At 44.7% G+C, this 14727-nt stretch overlaps 1 pseudogene; it reads left to right on the top strand.

The window, feature by feature from the left end:
- The window catches only part of LOC119461003 (glutamate receptor ionotropic, kainate 2-like), a 310204-nt pseudogene that overhangs the window by 259096 nt on the left and 36381 nt on the right, over positions 1–14727 (top strand).

Here is a 14727-nt window from a genome sequence, read left to right as displayed (position 1 = left end):
GATTGATTCGGGTAATAGTTGTCAAGTAGCGTGATATTGTAATTAAGTTTGACTGTTTGCGTCTTATCAAGAGAAAAGGTCTCGCAGAAAAAAAAAGGAGGTGCTTGACGATTAATTTGACTGCACCGCGGCCCTTAATTATGGCTGCAGCAATTTGCCTAAACCTAGTCACTGACTGTTCAAAGTTCAATAGAATGAACGCAGCCCAAGTAATGAGTCATGGTTAGAACAACGTGCACTTTATAATAAAGAAGTTTTTGAACAATTGAGCTTAGTTATCGCTACGGCTAACATTAGACTGTGCTAGTAAATCATGTTCTTTTCAAATAAACGCGAAGTAAGCGTGAATGTTAGCTCGCAGAAACTCGTACATCTATGTTGAGTGCGACAGTAGTGTAGCGCACCTTTTATACAAGTGTAGTCGGAAAAGGGCTTAACGCACTCCAACTAAACACGGCGTTTAGCGCTCTCCTTTACATGCGGAGTCGATGCACAGCATGACTTGACGCGCCGATTTGCATTGCTCTTCCTTCAAAAGAAACGTGTGCAGCCGCCAGACGTCATACCTACTCGAGACAAACGATGCGTTGTCTACTTCAGAGTGGCATCTTTTCAGTGTGAACTCTGAAGGCTAAGCAAAGTGATCGACTGTGTTCCGAGAATTCCTGCAATTGTGTGGCAATGTGCTATAGCCTCCTAGTACTTGAAAGTACCTCCCTTCGCTTGTAGAAGGTGATCTCAGAAGCTTTATTTTATTCCTTTAGTTTGGCTTGGAGGATGGTAATGTTTATTTAAACCACAAGAGTTTATCTGAAATGATGAAACAGCTTTTGTCTCACAGTGTTCAATAAACGCTCGCCTACATGCAGTGCCATCGGGGCGTGACTATTGGCCTGATGTGACTCGAATTAATACGTATCCACATGTGATAGTGTTCGGGAAGATGAAGTGGTAGCCTTGGGACGTGTAATGAAAGACGTTTTTGAACACTTTTCGTTCATTGCGTATATCGTGGTACTGTAAAAAGACGAGGTTGACACGTTCTCTGGAATTCTACGGAAGCAGAGATACCTAAAGCGGTTGACGGAATTATTCATGAGCACATAAAGGGAATAGAGTTAAGAAACTACAAGGAAGGAAAGTGGCGCCACCTTGCCATTTTTGGCGTACCAGCGGGTTGGTGTCCCGTACATGCAACGACTGACATCGTTCTTATTCGCTAACTGGACGCACTGCCGTAATGGTGGTCCACCTAGAAAACGGTCTGATGCCCGTTAGTGTAATTAATGCAGGGAGCGTAACCATGCCTAAAACACAACCACCGACGTGCCGACTTGTGCACGTCTTGTTTATTAGTCGAAACGTGCGCCTGATTTCTCTGCAAATATTTTCCAACTGCGGCGAGTTTCAGTATTCCTTATAAGGGTTGTTCGAACAGTTTTATCAATCGACTCGAATACGAATTTTTGAATCCACTCGAGTACGAATATTAGAGAAACGCGACTTTCGAACATAGACTCAAATGGCGAATATACAGGGTGTTTTTTTTTTTTAGCTGCACCAGTTTTTTAAAATTAGAAAAATGTAAACCTTGGTCATGTTATGTTTATCATGCGAGTGTACGGATTGGCGGCCTCCAGATACAGAGCAATTTCCGCACTTACGTGCATAATTAGCGAATTTACGCTAATTACCTTCTAATTATCAACACTAGGTGGCTACAGCAAATGAGTACTTTGGGGCCCGTCCTCGACACCACCTAGCCCAACGATCAAATTTTGAATAGCAGAGTTCATGTGGGAGCTACGCGAACAATTAGTTCCCATTGGCAGGCTGCTTGAAACTGAAGCTGGCCGCAAAAAGAGCGTCTGTGTCGTCGATGTCGCCGCCGCCGCCCTGCCTTTCGTCACGTCTCCGACGTCACCGCCGGTCCGGCCCACCGAGCAGCTTGTGTTATCTCCTTGCTTTCTGCGGCGTTGGCCTAACGCTTCAATGCCGGTGGGCCGCCAAATTTACTTCGTCATTCCGTCGGGCGCCACGTTGCGCTGTAGCGCCAACCCCACTCCTTGGGCTTTTAGATACTGCTAGAGTGTACTAGACAATGGTACACTCTAGATACTGCAGGCACGGCGTCAAATCAGTCTGTAGCGTCGACGGCGAACGCCGCAGGGAGCAAGGAGATAACGCAAGCTATTCGTTGGGCCGGACCGGCGGTGACGTCGGAGACGTGACGAAAGGCAGGGGGGCGGCGACATCGACGACACAGACGCTCTTTTAGCGGCCAGTTTCAGTTCCAAGCAGCCTGACAATGGGAACTTATTGTTCGCGTAGCTCCCACATGAACTCTGCTATTCAAAATTTGATCGTTGGGCTAGGTAGTGTCGAGGACGGGCCCCAAAGTACTCATTTGCTGTAGTCCCCTATTGTTGATAATGAGAAAGTTACTTAGCGTGACCTCGCGAATTACGCACGTAAGTGCGGAAATTGCTCTGTATCTAGAGGCCGCCAATCGGTGCACTCGAATGGTAAAGATAACGTGACCAAGATATTTATTTTTAGTATTTTAACAATTTGGTGCAGCTAAAAAAAGCACCCTGTATTTTCTCGCTTCTAAATAAAGTAGGGGTGTGCAAATATGCGAATTTCGGATACGAATATAATATTTTCTTCATTGTATTTGTATTCAATTGTACAACTCACTATTAGAAATTGTCGAATATTCGGAATAAGATCATTTCTTTAAGTCTCAAGGAGAGAGAACTATGGAAGTGGGGGCTGTTACGAATAATTCTGCTGCAGGGAAGCTGCTATTGTAGCGCAGAAGCACTCTCATTTCCCAACGAATCCACGAATTTCAAGTCGTTCAATAAGAATGGCTTACTTTTAAGCAACCTGTAATACGAATTTGTTTCCTCGATTAATTATTTGTTCAGACTCGCTATGTTGGCCCCCCTTTAATACAATGTGTGGTGCCGGTAGTTCTCTCCTTCAACGAACACAACATTGTACGTGCGTCTAAATAACGTGCTATTCCCTTGTTGGATTACAGCCCTTGTAATGCTGGCCTAAAGCAGTTGTTCCTTTATTTCAATCTGCTGATTGGTTGCATACACGTGTCAGATAATGAATATACGCCCCATTTTTTTTTTTTGTAACAAATGGATTCTTCGAGAACTTATATATTTCACCTTCTTTAGAAATACTTTATTTGAGATTCCGTTTGTTAATCGGAGGTCCTTTTTCTCGTATGTTCGTATTATTTTCTAGTCGAAAACTTCCCTATTCAAGCACCCCTAAAAATTTGAAGGACGCTTAAGCTTCGCCTTTAAGTGTAGAACGCGATAGCGTCATTGATCCGAATCCATCACACGTGTATCAAGAGCGAGCGCGCGCTCTGGCGCTTTATGCCCTAACGGCCACTAAGACAGAGCTAAAACGGCAGCTAGAAAAGCGGTTTGTGTATGAGTTACCGCGTGACAGAATTAAGTTTTCTCGTATATTCAAATTACAATGTATATAGGTTGTGTGTAAGCCGTGCTTTACGAATTTTTCGATGCATTTTACTTTGACAAATTCAATCAGTTCAGTAACGCCTATGCGCCACGTGGAGGGCCAGCGTGGTCCGCGATGCATGGTTCGGGCTGATTTTTTTCTGACGGCCAAAGCTGCCGACACCGAAATTTCAGCGACGTGAGGTCCTTAACACTATTGTTTTAATAAGGTGAAATATAAATCTCCGCTGATGTCAGTCTGATAAAACAGGCGCCATTATTCCGTGTTGTAATGCTATAATGCTGTTCGCAACTGAACTGAAACTCATGGGCTACCTAATCGGCGAGGCATTCTCATTGAATGACTGGTAGCTATTGTGCAGAACTTGGTAGCTGTGTGTATTCGCTCAGACACTAGGCCCGCATTCACAAAGGTTTCTGTTCGTATGGGCTCTCTGTCATTGACCGGCGCCTCCGCTAATAATGTGTCCAACACCAGGATAGCTTGGAATTTTTTTGCGAACAATTCTATCGTAGAAGATTTTTGTGAATAGGAACCCTGGTACCTCTCTGCAGCATCCGCGGAGGTCCTGCGGCACAACCATTCGGAATTAACACGCTCCAGTAGAAGAGAAGAGAAGAGAATACTCAACAATGTCGGAGTAGGAATTCTGGAATCGAATTCGAACTGAATAGAAAGTCTTTTCTATCCGTATTCGAAATATCGAATATTCGCACACCTCTAGTAATTTCTTGGACTACAGGCACATTTTGAGCTGTGAACAGCTTGAACGCAGCAGTCGTAATGTGTGCACTAACCTTATTAATTAAACGTTTATAATAAAACCTGCCTGTATTAAAGAGCGTTAAGTGTGCCGGCCAAGAATGTGTGACGCAGGGTTGAGATATACTAACATGGTCGACTATCCATGACCTTACAGCCGTTTTCGTTGCTTCGCTTGAAATGGGCTTAAGTACTTCCATTCTGTTTCTTGTATTCCCCCGCTTCGAACGCTTTCTTCCTTTCAATTTCACTTTATGGTGAATGGCAGTTTTATATCGTTTGCAAATAAAGCGTCACATACGATCTCTAGATTTCAAAAAAATCGATTCTATTGTGACTGAGGTTATTTCCGTTCAAGAGGGAGGCCATAAAATCATCCAGTAGGGTGCTGTTTCACTTTGAAAACAGCACAGTTTTACGATCAGGTTACTAGGTGCTCTTTTTGCTCACACCGCGTCATTTTAAACCCGGTTTCCGACTCAGCAATAAGGCCAATTACTGCAGTCGGTCAGCAATCATGTTTGTGCTTTCACGCGCATTGTCCTTTTTTAACAGGAAAAAAAAGGAAAAGAGTCGTGTAACGCTATGTTGTCGATCTGTCCTGGTGTTCCGAAGCCTTTCGTGGAATTGTGGTTCTCGAATTGCTTAGAAAAAGTACACAATAAAGGAAGTTTAAGGCTACATCGAGGGAGACAAAAGCAGGTTTCTTGTAACCTGTGACACTCAACACCCACGTGAAGCTCTGGACACTGAGAAAACTTCTCTTACTTTCTGTTTTTTTAATACTTTTTTTTTTTGTGGAGACAGAAGAACGAAGCAGAGGTGGACGGGCAAACGCATCTTGGCTTGTTTCTACAGAAGTTGAGCCGCAAAATACGCTTGTAGGTCCAGAGCTGGGGGCGACCGAACCGCTGTATTACCACGAGGGAAGTCTCCTACTATTTCTTCGAGAATGGTCTTTTAAGCAAAAGCAAACACTACTTTCTTATTCTTTTCCTGTGCAAAAAAATGGGCCTTATTTGAAACGCAATCGAGGTTTCTTTGGAAGCAGGGACGAAATTCGATACTCTACCGAAAGAAAAATGAGGGCTTGCTTTTCATTGTCCTTTGCATGTTCTGAGAAAATAAATCATCGCTACAATAGTGGAGCAAAATTCAGCTTTCCGCGAGGCCCGCTAGGGTTGTTTTTCTAGAGCCTTTTGTCGGGAATGAATTACGTTTTTTCGCAGATAAGAGCCTAGAATGACCTCTCAAGCCGATAGTGGCGCTGTTGATTAAGCATCCTTAAAGACGGTAAAAGCAAATATGAAATCCACATAGAGTGAGAGATGTCGTTCCTGAATTTCTGTCAGCGCTCGTCCTGGTCTGAAAGATGAGTCGGCCGCTGAGAAAATAGCCATTCAAGACGGCAGAGGCCGAATTCACAAATCTCTTCGTTCGCAAGTGCTTTTTTTTTGTAATGGGGCTAACGCCATCGCTAATGATAAAGCCAGCATCAGGATTAGCTTAAATGTTCTCTCACGAACAGCTGTAGCGTAAGAGCTATTGTGAATACGTGCCCGAGTCTCTGACTCAATTATATCGCACGTACTGATAGGGCAAGCGCGTAGTTTATGCGTCGACGAAACGCTCGATTTCAGCGCTGGGCCGGGCGGGTGGTCTCCGAGGTCATCCTTAGCCGGGCTTTATCGACGTCCGTAATTCAGGGAACTGCGCAACGATGGCGCCACGCGTCACACGCGGTGTTGTGGGAGAAGCTCGCCTATGACGACTAATCATGCATAGCATGTGGAAGGAGGTCTGTAAATATCGAGCACGTTTTGTTGGAAAGTCGCAGACTATAGGTAAAGGAAAATGATTACGTTGTTACCCTGTCCGCATTCTTCTGCTTTAGAGATAAGAGAGGTAAGATGAAGGAATCCGCGCGGCAGTAAAGGACGGCTGCAGTATTAGTGGACTAAAGGTTGAAATTGCAAAGAACGGAATGAGGTGGACTTCTTATGGCAATACATTTCTTTGAGAATCGGTAATTTGTTAGCGCGAACCATGGACGACAATGTAAATTCATAAATTCAGAAGAATGGTAAGATAGAAAATGGAGATCTTGGTGGGACCAGCACCATACCGCTTTAGCTGAAGGGCTGCTAATAAGATTTCATTTATCAGCCCACTTGAACTGCAGCGCGTAGCGCCGACGCAGCGGTAAGAAAATGTTGGACAAGTGAGTTCTTTTGTGATCCTTAGTAAAATGCTATAATAACTGCTGAAAATTAATTTTATTTCTTCTTCGGATACAATGTAATTTGATTTTGTTATCGGTAGTGGTGGTGGGGGCTGCATCACGCGGAGTTTAGCCTGGCATGCTCTACCGGCAATCGTTCATCCTGAGCATCTTGTACGTTTTTAGCGAAGGGTGTGCCACCAGACTTAGATCGAGTCCGTGTCCCGAAGGAATCGAGTCAACAAGGGGAGTAGGAAACTGGGTCGAAGGAAGTGAGTTCTATACAAGAATATTGCACCCGCAACCACTGCGCGGACTGCTCATTCTCGCCTTCTTTGGAATTTAAACAGGACTGTACGAATGCGACGACAGTGAAAATGCACCTGGAGCGCCCGTATATTTGTTATTGCTATAAAAAAGCTCGAAGGAATCATTTGAGGAGTTCTGGGGCCGAGAGAACAAGCACCAGAATGACACCACGCAGTTGCACCACGCAGGCACTATCTATGTGTCAGCATGTGGCATTCAAAGTAATAACATATAAACCTTCAAGAACACATGATATAATAAGAAACATTAGGGGCTGAGAGATGTATGACAAAAGCGCAAGAGATAATGCGTTTATCGACAGAGCACAAGCAGTTTGAACGCATGAAAAACTATATGCTCACAGCGCACAGAATGCCCAAAGCTTTTTCAAGGACTACAGATGGTCAGCGTGTATGTAAAGTTTAGAGGTGTTTATAGAGATAACGTCCATGCAATGTATAAAAACTAGCAAACGGCATTTTTAATAAGTAACTGTTTTCCTTTACAATAACAAGACCCTCGCTCCACTTTTTTTTTTTTTTTTTGTTCTTTCGCCTTTCCACCCATACAACTCGCGCTTGTGGCGTGGGAAATAGCCTTTCTCGAAACCGACTTTTCAGACGGAGACAGCGCTGATGTATGACGCTGTGAAGCTGTTTGCCATGGGTTTGCACCAGTTGGACTTGTCCAAGGCAGTAGACTTCCCAGTGATCTCATGCGACATGGCCGTCTCGTCGTCCGATGGGAGCAGCCTCATCAACCTCATGAAGCCCGTAAGTATGCTCCTGACCAGACACTGTGTTTGTGTAGGTACACTTTTATTTATGTGACACTTACACTCTGCATGACTGCGTAACAACTTGACAGAGCCGTGACAGCGGCCACACAAATCGTCTTAAGGTTGTACTCCGTGACTCTCCCTGCTCGGTATCTCGCGCTTCGTTTTCTTTCTCCGTACGTTTCCTACATATGGAGGGCAAACTGAATCAGATCTAAATGTTCTTTTGGCTGCTTTGTTTGGAAGTTGATAGCTTGCTATTACATCTGTAAAGCGTGTTGTGAATTCTCCTCTGTTACATTAACTTCAAAAGAATTGCGGTATATGTCTATTTGTTTGTCTTCTTCCAGAAACGTTTCAACAAAAGAAGCCTTCTCTCTTGTAGTGCTTCTGCAGCACGTAAGGAAAATTAGAACCACCCGACTGAGCTTCTAGTCATGATAATCAGTACACTAATTTTCCTTGCTGCCAATTATTCCAAGTCTAAGATGCAATCAACATGCGCAGTATTGTCGTCCTTCTAGAGGCGTATTTTTAGACCAGCCAACGCAAATCAATGATCTAGCAACAACTAGCTAGTTGCAGCGGCTGCAGCATTGTTCTTGCTTTTATTTTCTAAATCACCCACCTACATTCAGCTGAGAGCCGCAATAATAGTGTGAACGACCTAAGAAGTATCTTTTTTTTTCATTCGTTAAGATTAGCGCCAAATATTGTTTAGATGTATCGAACTAAACGAAACCATTGATAACTACTTGAAAAAAAAAAATAAAAGGAAGGGTATTGCGCAAATAACGACAAAGGGATATGAGAATCATACCGCAGACTTTAGCGCCAGGATTTCCAGAGCCAGAGTGTAATCATTAGAAATGCCGAAGGCGAGTTTCCGGCGTAAGTGCAACGTCCAGAACCAGAGGAAAACAAGAACCAATCTACCCCGCAAGCTCTCCATCACCGTGGGCTGGTCTCAAGCCAGGCGCGCGAAATTGGCAAAAATGGTGACAAATCGTGCGCTCTCCTTCGGCAGCTTAATCAGCTTTCGGCCAGCCCAGCTATACCGCGTGGTTGCGGGAGCCACTGCCAGACGACGCTGTGTAATACTAGACGAGCGCGAGCCGGTGGTCATTAATTTTGCCAGAAGGTACGCGCGGCCGGGGGCAATTAGGTGACCCCTCCCACGCTTGTGACCCCTGCCGCGACTCCCCCTCCCCCTCCACAACCTTTTCTTTCCACTAGTTCCCCAATTCTCTCCCATCGGTGCAACGTTTCACACACGTGAGCACCCACTTCCTCGCCGGCCTTTCGGTGGGCCGCCCTTCATCACACTCACTCACATTCAACGTGGGAAGACGAGGCTTCCCAATAACGCTGCGGTTGCCCTTATCGACGATGGATTGCTTTGCTGTAACCGTTTTGGACGAAAAACACGCCCGCAGCGAACGTTTCAGTAGATCTCCTAGTTCGGAATGTTCGGGTTCATTTATAGACAGTTCTCTGCTGCAGCTAAGCGCGCCATCCGCGATTTAGGTAACCCAATGAAACTCGGAACGAGCGACCACAATACAGAGTCGCAGCGCCACGGCATGAGCTCAAACTGGCAATTTTTTTGTTATTTGTATGTCTTAGTGTAACCATTACTTTCGTAGCTAATGCGTAAAAATGCTACAGACATTCTGGTAATTGTCTACTTATCCGTAAGCATTCTTTGGCTCAGCTGTTCGCTTTTGCTTACTTGCTTTTCTATGCTTATGCATGTCTAGCCATCGCTTTTCCGGTGCCAAGGAAATGAAATCTATGTACTTAATAGTGTGGATATGAGTTGTTAGGAAGCTACATGGCCCCTTCGAAGCGATCTTATCAACTGAGCCGGAACGCCATCACAACCGGTTTCGCCACAGCTGTTTCTGCCTTTTTTTATTTTATTTTCTCTTTTTCCTTTTCTGATACGACCTTGACTAGGCGACGGCGACGTCATCAGCTTTTTTCTAACGCCAACAATCATTTATTATTATTTTTGAACTATTATCACATGTACCAATCAGTTATGCTTATTTTTATACTCAGCAGCCCTACAGCAGGCTTCTTTGCACACAAACCAGTAATGAGAAAAAGTAAGCTTTCAAGGCGGCATGACGAAAACTGTTATCTCTCTGATCCTTTCTTTTTTTGGCGGGCTTTCAAATGTTCCTTATCGATTAAAAGCTACTAATCATCTACATTTGCACTATTATAGCTATTAAATGTCTTAACTTCGCTAATAACGCATTTTTCTGCAGATACAAGGCATTATGCTTTTCGCGTAAGAAAGATTTTGCTGGGGTACTCCCCAAAGAATGCTTACGCATTAATAATGCGATAATGTTGCACGTACACCTTGCTACACGGAACGTGGATATAGACGAAGGAACTGCTGTGGTGGATTGGCGTCGCGATAAGCACGATGTCGCGTGGTCGATTCCCGGCCGCGAAGGTCGTATTTAGAACAGCGCAATATTTCAAAAAAGGAGAGAGAGAAACATTGGTGTGTTTATATTTAGGTGCGCGACATCAACTGATCAATCGACAGCGCGGCTGATGCACTAACTAACCGCGACGTCCCCTCGAATTTTGCAGATCACCCTTCAGGGGCTGACCGGAGAGATCAGCTTTGACCCACAAGGATTTCGGTCATCCTTCAGCCTGGACATTATGGCCCTGAAGAGTGATGGGTTGCAGAAGGTAACAAAACCATTTATTTCTTTCGACAGCCGACAGCCGAAGCCGTTTTCTTTCGACAACCGACTGCCGAATCCGATACCGTATTTACAGAGACAACGCTAAAAACTGGAAAATTCTGTGATAGGGTTTTCGTAAAGCAGTTTTAAGGTGAGCGTACACAACGACTCCTTGGAGAACGGATACCGAATCGTTTACTGCGACACCGACCGGCTCCCCGATAAAGCATTCTAGATAACTTTGTCTTTAATAGTTGCATGCATGGTTCGAATATTAAATCGGCCATATCTAACGCCTAAAAGGAAGAGGAGGAGGGTGTTGCTCGCTGCAGGCGGACCTAGCCTTGCAAATGTTCCCGGCAATTTCTCCGCCTGAACACCACCTATCAACCGCGATACGGTCTGAAACACATCGCAATACAACTAACAACAACAGGCATCAAAAACAAGTTGACACGGAACCTAATACGTTGCGCGTTCTCTGAACCTCGACGACCAATACGGCTCACCATTCAGTTCCCAACACCATATCACGGACCTTTAGAGGAGCCGAAGCACCTCCCTCCTTAATATCCAGTCTCCTCACGCGAACAAAATATCACTCGCACTTGAATGTGGTGCCGTCTAGCGCTTGAGTTCATCGAATAATTTCTTAGGTTCTGCTTCAAATTCTAGACACCTAAGTATACTATAATGTTCAATGTCACCGAGAGCATGACAATGCACACACGAGTCCTGTCTTGCGCTTCCAAGCTGGAGTTCCCGCTGACCCTGTACGGATGCGATGTAGGAGAGCGCCATCACTTCTGTTAAGTCATTTAATCACGCAAGGTGGATCCGGTAAAGACCACAACGAACGAAAGTGGCTTCTTGTGAAGCCTTTCTGATTGTTAGATCTTGCAGTGGCAGAGCTGTGATATCGACGAGAGGTTCCACTATGAAGACAGGTGGCGGATGGTCTCTTTGTCCTTTTCGCACGTATCAGAAATGGCGTTCGGATCTTCGGCAGATGAGTGTAAGTCACAGGGTTCTATAGTTGCAGCCGGATACGCTGTAGCCAGGGTTCCGGAAACAAAGAAAAAGGGGGTAGAGGTGAAAGAGAGAAGTGATTGGAATAAATCTAATAAATCTAACTTTCAGGAGCGAGTTTCGTAATTTTTTTTTCTGTATTGACTTCCGCACCCCGGCCAAGCTTCGTAAATTTTTGGTCGGATCGGATCGATTTGGCCGTCGCAGCCAGCGCGCGCAGCGCAAGAGAGCGCCCCGAGGATTGTGCGACGCGTCTCAGTTTCAGATCCAGCGAAAGCTTCAACACGTATACGTAGCAGCCATCGCGCAAGAAAGCCGCCAGAGTGTTATGCGACGCGTATCGGTTTTGCTTCGTACCGTCGGAGAACTAGGCCCACACAAAGCGCGTGGGTTATGGAGAAAAAATCAGGTACTACCCGGAGATGGCAACTCTGTGCACCTCGGAAACGGCGTGAATGCGGTCGCTATATTTGACGGTGTTTTTCCACGTCAAATTTGGCAGGCAGTCTGGCAACATTGGGCCCAAAGTCTGGCAACAGACTTCTACAACACCAGTCAGAACTTTGCCCAACTTTCTTGCGCGAGTTCCCCTTTTCTATCTGTGTTTGCGGATCCTGCGAGACTAAAGTTTGTGAGCGTCCGATATGCTGCAAGATATAGGGCTACTTTGGAAAGATGCTAATTTCAAGAAACAGCCCAAATCTATGTAATTTCAGACGTACTCCGTCGGCTGCCGCCATGGCAGCAGACTCGTTGCAACACATGCAAATTTCGGGTGATGACTATCTTCGAGAGTACTGCCTGCGTTATCCGCGGCAATTAGCCAAGTCTGATTGCTCCTTCCTTCACGATACGATGGAGTGATAGATTCGTTAGATTACAATTACTCTCGTTTTAAGAAAGCCTCCCCCACCTCCACATTCTTCCTCACTAACAAAAGTAGGGGTATTTCTTAATTAGGAGAATGAGTTCCTTTGATCCTTGAATTTCGTTAATTAAACCATCTTGCTTCAAAGCGCTCTGGCACGCATACTAATAACAATGTTCACTTCTTTTTTAGCCTCGCTTCTGTAAAAGTCATTACTCTCACAACGTCTCGTACTCCGTTTTCGTCCTCACTCGAAAGGGAAGGCAACAACTTGAAGGAGGAATAAGGGCTTCTAATTAACCAACTCGAATTCAAGCTGCCCGGCTAATGCAATTGCCGCTGCCTGAAAGGGAATAAATTATACGGTTGGGTCACCCCGAATCAGCGTAGGAGAACGCCGCGGGATATATCTTCGCTAAGTTTGTATTTTCTCAGCGCGGTTTTTAAAGGAGGTCAATGCCCTATATTTTCTCCTAACGCCCTTTAATTGAGTGAGTAGAGGAGGAAAGGCTAAAAGAACTGCTTGTTTAAATTGCTCGGTGCATTGGCTGTTTTAGAAAGAACAGAGATGTACGGTGAAGTGTCTGCCATTTTTGAATTCAGTGTTACCATCGAGCGCTCGTGCCATTCTTGAAGAGGTGAGACGTCCGACAAGCTCGCTCTAATGACCGAAGATCTGCCCAATGTATTAGTGTGTAAAAATCACAACAGAAAACTGAAAGGCGCTATAACGCTGTTCTATTGTTCAATAACTTCTTCGAAGTAGTGTTGTCGTATCACGAAATCACGCATAGTAAGATAGTATGCTGGTATGTTAGAATAATATATTAGTATGCATCAAAGGGACACACTCCCGTGCCACTGGCGATGGCGCGTACTTCCATAGGGCATTGAAAAGCATTCTATTAAATGAGTCGTGTTAAAAAAATTGCAGAGCCATCTGATAGGAAAAGTTATGGATACAGCCCGCTTTAGACTGTTTATGAGATGACACGCATCGATTTTGACATTTGTTTGCGTTCTCTTGATAAATATGGCCTAATTATGTATGTATGTATGTATGTATGTATGTATGTATGTATGTATGTATGTATGTATGTATGTATGTATGTATGTATGTATGTATGTATGTATGTATGTATGTATGTATGTATGTATGTATGTATGTATGTATGTATGTATGTATGTATGTATGTATGTACGTGTGTATGTATGATATTGCTGAAATAAATCACCTCAGTGAATTAGACAGCATACGTATCTCTTTTTCTATTTCAGTTTTTAAAGAGAGCGGCAGTACGATGTCGCCCTATTTTTTAAGTATATTTAAACTTGTTCAAGAAACTGCCAGAAAAGTAAGGGTGTCCGCATTTACAAAGAATGAAGCTTCGAGAAGATAGCTTGCATCGACAGTTCGACCCTAACATTGAGCCGAGTCAACGCCACACTCAATCATCATTCTCCCGCTCAGCGCGTCTTCTCAGGTCAATCGATGCTCGTCTGACACTGTCTAAAGCCTAGCATACTCGGCCCAAGAGCGTGCGTCGTAAATTATGCACAAATGAAAATTACGTAGCAATTTGGTGGAGTGCACGGAGATGGGTGGTCGCAAAGGAACGCGTCGTATAATATGGATAAGCGAAGAGCCGCCGTCAACGGGCCAGGAACAATTTCCTAAACAAAGGGTAGGTTGTCTTCCCAAAAATAGCCGATTAACTGACTCAGCTGCTGGTCATAGATTCTTGTTTGTTTGCCCTCTCTCACTGGCTCATGCCTACTGAGGGATTGGCCAAGATGCGGATCGAATTAAAAGACGATTAGTAATTACGTGAAAACAACTCAGATAATTAGGAAAGAATGAAAAGAATAGAAAATATTTATTAATTATAAATTTACCAGAAATATTCTTGAAATAACTATAATCCCTTCAACCGCTGAGCAAGCGTCCTTGTGACATTGCCCAAGAGAATAGGCCCCGAGTGAAAGTAAACTTTACTCTAATTTAATGACTGACTTTTCCTTGCATGTGCAAATCTTCTACAGAATAAGAAAAAAATGGTCAATTGTTTCATCTTCACCACAGAACGGAGATAGCGGGGAGGGATCCAGTGTGCGTTCTTCGTCTGTTTCTTCTTTTAACAGCGAAGCTGATTAAGCTGGAGGTAGTCCAGTAGTATACGCAGAAAGCTCCTCCACCTGGCGATGACGCCACGGGCGCCGCTTAGCAACGGAGCACACCACCTCCTTGCGTTCTACTACTTCGCCGACCTGGGGGAGAGAGAGAGCTGAGAGAGAGTGAAAGCAGAGTATAAAAATAGCATCGCGCAGCATAGCCGATGCAAGGGGGAGAGGAGGAGTGAGGCAGGTGATAGTGGGAGGCGTAGAACTGCTGCAGCAGAAATAAGCGTCATTTTCTTCTTTCAATAAAATCACTACTACTGCCGATGCCGACCGCGTTTCCCCGCGTTCGCTGCGAACGCGCCCGGTCCGTGACTACAGCCGGTGCCTCTGGCGATGGCTCTACAGGCTTCGA

The sequence above is a fragment of the Dermacentor silvarum genome, chromosome 8, assembly GCF_013339745.2.
Source record: "Dermacentor silvarum isolate Dsil-2018 chromosome 8, BIME_Dsil_1.4, whole genome shotgun sequence".
NCBI classification, from domain to species: Eukaryota; Metazoa; Arthropoda; class Arachnida; order Ixodida; family Ixodidae; genus Dermacentor; species Dermacentor silvarum.
The sequence above is the reverse complement of the archived record's forward strand: the minus strand, read 5'-3'. Positions and strand labels throughout refer to the sequence as shown.